This window comes from Bos taurus, chromosome 2 (genome assembly GCF_002263795.3).
Source record: "Bos taurus isolate L1 Dominette 01449 registration number 42190680 breed Hereford chromosome 2, ARS-UCD2.0, whole genome shotgun sequence".
NCBI lineage: Eukaryota > Metazoa > Chordata > Mammalia > Artiodactyla > Bovidae > Bos > Bos taurus.
In genome coordinates this window covers 134,917,753-134,923,752 of record NC_037329.1, presented here as the reverse complement: position 1 = coordinate 134,923,752, position 6,000 = coordinate 134,917,753, and the positions used below count along the sequence as shown (strand labels likewise).

The following is a 6,000-nucleotide window of genomic DNA, read 5'->3' as shown; positions in this document are numbered from 1 at the left end:
CTGCTAGGTCACTTCAGTCGTGCCTGACTCTGTGTGACCCCACAGACGGCAGCCCACCAGGCTCCTCTGTCCCTGGGATTCTCCAGGCAAGAACACTGGAGCACACGTTTATTTATGCAAACATGTTTACCTACTGTGCACAAGCAGTGCACAGTGACTGAATTTGAAGCCAAAAATTGGGGGGGGGGGGCTACTCGCAAAGAGTCGGACACGACTGAGCAACTGAACTGAACTGAATTTTTAAAATTTGAGTTGTAGTTTATCTTCAGTTAAATGCACAGATACTGACGGTTCTATATGAAGGTTTTCCACAAATGTAAATGGCTGTGTTACCACCACCCCAATCACAACAGAGAATATTTTCATTACCCCAGAAAGCTCCATCGTGCCCCTTTTCAGTAAAATGTCTCTATCCTGTTTTTAAAATTTCTGTCATTGTAGATTAGCTTGCCTGTATTTGAACTTAATATAAATAGGAGCATACAGAATGTTCCGTTTTCTATCTGGTTTCCTTCACCCCACATAATACCTAGAAGATTAATCCTTGTATTAGTAGTTCCGTCTTTTTCATTGCTGGGTGATATTTCACTGCTTGCTGGCTATTCACCATTGCTCTGTAGTTCTAAACTCACCCTTCTTGCCTGCGGACGGAAAGTGAAGCTGGGCCCTTTAAATCTACCCCCCCCCGCACCCCACCCCACTCCCGACCCCGGCCACACAGCAAGCTCAGCTTCAGCCAGTAGGGGGCGCTGGAGAGGCGCACGGCCGCTCGCCCCGCCCCCTGGCTGGCCCCGCCCCCGCCTCACCCCGCCCCCTGGCTTCATGCGTGCGTGCGTGCGGGTCCCTGAGCACGTGCGGCGTCTGCCGTGCGCGTGCGTGGTGTTTCCCGCCCGGTCTTTGCCGCCGTGGTGTAGCAGCTGACACCCAGCATCCCTTTAAGTGTGGTTTTGTAGTGGGGTGACTCTGGTGAGACGCCTGTGAGCAGCCCGTGTGCCATCCCTCAGAGTGGACTTCCGGTGAGTCCCCCAGGCTGGATTTCTAGCAAGTTACATAGGTGTGCGGCACGGACCAGCTTTCTGCCCGAGCCACAGGCGTGCCCCTTGGTGAGGCCCGGGTGCCCGCGCTGGGGGTGTGTGTGGGCACTGCTTTGGGGGGCTCTGCCCAGGGGCTTTTTCTGGGGGTTTTACTTAAGGTTTAGGAGGGGGCTCTTACTTGGGGGCTGTGTCTCAGCTCTGGGTGGGAGGTCTTCTTTGGGCTGGGGCTCTCCACCATTTAGGGTTCTGTCTCAGCCTGGTGGGAGGTTTGTTTTTTGGGCGACTCTCTGCTCCATATTAGCCCCGAGATCAGGGTGCTCCCCGGGGGCTCTGTATCGGCCATGGTTTTGGGGGGATCTTTCTTTAGGGCTCCTCCTCAGTCCTGGGGGCTCTCTCTGGACATTTGCCAAGGCCCTGAGAGGCTCTTCCTTGGGGACTGTATCTGAGTGGTGAGTGGTGGATGCTCTGAGGCTCAATCGCAGCTCTGTGGGTTGTGCCGTTTCTTACAGCTGCTGTTCTTACATTAACTGTAGTTCTTTCTATTAGCCCTTGTTTGTTGGTTCAGTCCCCTGCTACAGTTGAATAATTCTTCATTTGAAACGTTCCCTGTTAAAATTACTGTGTGATTTCTTTTTCTCAGTTGGACCCAAACCAATATAGAATTGGTTTCAGGAGAGATAACAGGAGATTGACCTGTAAATATGAGATTTATGGATTAGTTTCCTCGTGTCTTTGGGCTTGAGCATGAGTCCTTGCTAATAGGAAATGGAATGCTGGTAACCCAAAGCGTGTAGTGGCCATACAATTAATGGAGATATTACGCGTGGTGGGTTGAGATAAAGCGCTACATCCCTCGGGAGCCTGAGTGATACTGCCCTTGACTGTTAGGGCAGTAGTGATGGCTGTAAGGACTGTGGGGTGGGGTGGATTCGTTGGAGGGCTCGAGTACTTACACAGAGAAAACAACAAGCTCAGGTCCATTAACTCCCTCTTCTCATGTGGTGTGAAAACCAGAGAGTTCCCATGACAGCCCTTTACAGAAGTTCTTATTTCTTGCAGCCCCAGGGCTGATATTGCTGAAAATCAAATAAAAAATTTAATTGTGCTGGTTGCTGAATTATAACCACAATTGAATTCACATCTTGACAAATTGCTCATGTGGAAATTAGGGCATTAATTGGGAAAGAAGGGGGTCCTGAAACGTGGGATGGGGACATTTGTGGGACCCAGATGAAACTGATGGTCTGAAACTTCCAAGTGGCGGTGAGCATCCCGTATGAGTGGTGGGAGGTTTCCTTCCAGTGTCTGAGGAGGCTGTTCTTCCTCTGCTTAAAAACCGGGTAATAACCTCACTGGAGGCAGGTACCCTGAAAGGGGATGCCTGTTTTCCTTAAGATTCACCATAACCACCCTCTCTTGTCACTAGACTTTAAGGGTCAAATCTCAGTCCATTCCTTGGTGATTGGTGACCTATGAGGGAAAATGCAAAAGAATTGCCACACTTTGCTAATACATATCGGCAGAAATGTGGGAAACGTGTGTGGGAGTTTATTATAAGAGTTTTTGACCCAAAAGGGCAGAGCATCGCACCGTGCTGGGCTGAATTCATTGCTGTGGGTGCCCTGACTAGAGATTCTGGGTTTGATTGTTAGCATGTGCACTGGAGGCTGGCTCTGACAGTTCACCTGGTTGACTCACTGAAATCTGGACTCAGTAGTACAGTTAGTGGGGGTGTGATGTGGAAGAGGGCATTGAAGGGCTTGGGGAGACAGGCATGTTGGGCTGGATGTATTACATGAAACCTGCAGATTCCGGATCCATGTTGCTGCCCAGGCCCAGAAGCCCTCTGGAGGCCAGGTCCTGTGGAAGAAGGAGCCTGCATCATTGCTGCGAGTACTTGCTGTAACTGTTCCTCCAAATCTGCCCCACAGGGACTGGCAGCCATTTGCCAGGGTGGCTGTGCATTGGGGCACAGGAAATGCCCACATGGTTCTTGAATTACTAGGCACAGGCTCTGAATTCACACTAATTCCCAGGGACCTGCAGTGCCACTGTGGGCCATACGTCAAAGTGGGGGCTTATGATGGGTAATAGAGTCTTGGCTCCCGTCTGACTCACGGTGAACCTGTTTGGTCCATGGACCCACCCCGAGGTTATTTATGCAGTTTCTGAATGAATATGTGGAATAAGCGCACTTTGCAACTGTTTCGTTTTCTCCCCTTTCCAGTTTTATTTCGCATGCAAGTTTTTGGAAGCTAGCTTTAAAGTATAGTCTTTAGGCAACAATATTCTGTGGAACTGTGACTGAATTTGAGGGGTAATTGGTGGCAGGACGAGAAGGGGACGACAGAGGATGAGATGGCTGGATGGCATCACTGACTCGATGGACGTGAGTCTGGGTGAACTCCAAGAGTTGGTGATGGACAGGGAGGCCTGGCGAGCTGCGATTCATGGGGTCGCAAAGAGTCAGACACGACTGCGTGACTGAACTGAAGTACAGTCTTGAGCGACGTCACTTTCACTTTTCACTTTCATGCATTGGAGAAGGAAATGGCAACCTACTCCAGTATTCTTGCCTGGAGAATCCCGGGGACAGAGGAGCCTGGTGGGCTGCCGTCTATGGGGTCACACAGAGTCAGACACGACTGAAGCGACTTAGCAGCAGCATCAGCAGCAAATACAGTCTTACGACTGTGGGGCTGTTGGTTTCATTTTATGGAGAGGGTGAGAACTTTGCTTGTAAGAAGGATAGCTGTGTCTTCTTAGGTAGAAATAAAGAGTTGTGTTGTCATACAGGGGTGCAGTTCCACGTGAGAAGGGCTCACGTGGAAGCTGAGTCATCAAAGAAATGGATATGCTGGATAAACTCACCCTTCTTGCCTGCGGACTGAAAGTAAAGCTGGGCCCTTTAAATTCCTCCCCCCCAGCCCCGGCCACAAGGCAAGCTCAGCTTCAGCCTGTAGAGAGCGCCGGAGAGCCGCTCGCCCCGCCCCGCCCCGCCCCGCCCCGCCCCCCGCCCCGCCCCGCCCCGCCCCGCCCCGCCCCGCCCCCCCCGCCCCGCCCCCCCCGCCCCGCCCCCCCCCGCCCCGCCCCGCCCCGCCCCCCCCCCCCCGTTCTGCGCGGGCTCCTGAGCACGTGCGGCGTCTCCAGTGCGCGTGCGCGGCGTCTCCCGTGCAGGGTCTCTGCAGCCGTGGTGTAGTAGCCGGAACACGCCGCATCCCTTTAAGGGCGGTTTTGTCGTGGGGTGATTCTGGTGAGACGCCTCGTGTGAGCCTCCCGTGTGGCGTTCCTCACGGCAGACTTCCGGTGAGTCCCCCAGGCTGGATTTCTAGCAAGTTACGCAGGTATGCGGTGCTTTCCGCACGAGCCACAGGCGTGCCCCTCAGTGAGGTCCGGGTGCCCGTGCTGGGGGGAGTGTGTGGGCATTCTTCCGTAGGGGTTCTCCTGCAGTCTAGGGGGCTCCTCTTTGGGCGGGCTCTCATCCCGGGGGAGGGGTGCTCTCGGGGGCCTTGTTCGATCCACGTCGTGGTGGTGGAGGCTGTGTCCATCAGGGTCTGTGTTAGGCCTTGGGGGTTTTTCCTTGGCACTGTTCTCTAAAGTTCTCTTTACTTCTCTCTAGCTAGGCCTTGTTAATGCAGTCTGCTGTTATAGTTGATAATTGTTTACATGAAACTTGCTCTGTTCAAATTGCGGTGTGCTTTTTCCCTCCTGTCGGTTGGAAAGGGATATCCATTGTACATATAGATCATAAGATTGTTTATCCATTTCCTGTTGATATTTCCAATTTAGGGCTGTTATGAGTAATTTGCCATACATATTGTCAAATGGACAAGATTTTCTGTGTGATATGTTTTCATATTTCTTGGATAGATACCTCTAATCAGTTCCATTGTGAAGGCCAGGCTAATGGACTTTGACTTTGTCTGGAGGGTGCTGAGGAATTACTGGGAGTTTCATGGGGTGTTTTTTTTTTTTTTTGTAGCAGCGATGGGATTCAGTGTGGGTCTTAGAAGGATTGCTTGGCCCGTGTGAGTTGGGGGGAGGGGCACCAGCCTTCACGTCCCTGAGATGGAGGTGGCACTCAGCTTCGTGGCTGTCGCAGTGCTCTGGCATCTGTTTGGAAATCTGTGAAATGGGAATGTTCACACGCATCTACAGAATTGTTGGCAGGACTGAACGGGATGATGCCCATGCGGCCTTTGGCATGGGGTAGGTGTGCATGGGGCAGTGCAGCCAAAATGCTGGTTTAGTTGGGGGTTTAAGCCTGGGTGTTCCAGTTTCTCCCTGGCACCAGCTCCCATGTGTCCAGAGATAGAGCCTAGAGGGGTGGACAAGGTCTCAGCACCCTGCCCAGAGTCACCTCTGGACCCAGAAAAGGCAGAGCGCAGCTGCCCACTGCTTCTCAGTGCCTGGCACTTCCCAACACTGTCTTGGGGCTTTCCTCTGGGGAGTGGACCCACAGGGTGGCCTTGGCTTCTGGGCTCTTCGCCCAGCCCCTTGACAATCACCTCAGCTGGCACCCTGCCAGCCTGAGCCCCGAGCCACTGCACCCCAGCAAGTCAACGGCCATGATTAGTCAAATAAAATTTCCATCTGTTGAGGAATTTATAAGAGTTATTACTGGCTATAAAACCGATCGGAGGAGAAGGATGGCTCTGAGGGGGTAAGTGCCTCTAATTGTGCGGTAGTGACTTTTAAATAAGGTTGCAGATGTCCTTATCGCAGTGACCCAGATCCCTGTGGGGGGCTGGGCTGCGTGGGCCCCCTTCACTGCAGAGGGAGGAAGACGAGCGTCCTTTGCACTGGAAGCTTGGGGGCCGTGGCATTTCAGCATGATCCTGAATGCACGCTGCAGGCGCTTAATGCACGCACTTAGTGCACGCTTCTGCTTCCTCTGCTTCGCTCCGTCCTCCTCTGGGGCCTGAGGCAGGCTCCTGGTCAGAGGCAGCAGCCTTTTTCGGCCAGA

General features: G+C 52.8%; 1 protein-coding gene across 2 annotated transcripts in view; it reads left to right on the top strand.

Moving 5' to 3' along the window:
• The first annotated feature begins 827 nt into the window (after positions 1 to 827).
• The window catches only part of ACTL8 (actin like 8), an 80,275-nt gene continuing 75,102 nt past the window's right edge, over positions 828 to 6,000 (top strand). Inside the window, exon 1 of one of the 2 annotated variants that reach the window (XM_015460724.3) lies at positions 828 to 1,016. The gene's annotated coding sequence lies outside the window, so the exon portion shown is untranslated. Of the gene's footprint in view, positions 1,017 to 4,200; positions 4,341 to 6,000 lie in introns of those variants that run through there. The other variant, XM_059880080.1, reaches the window with a different exon arrangement.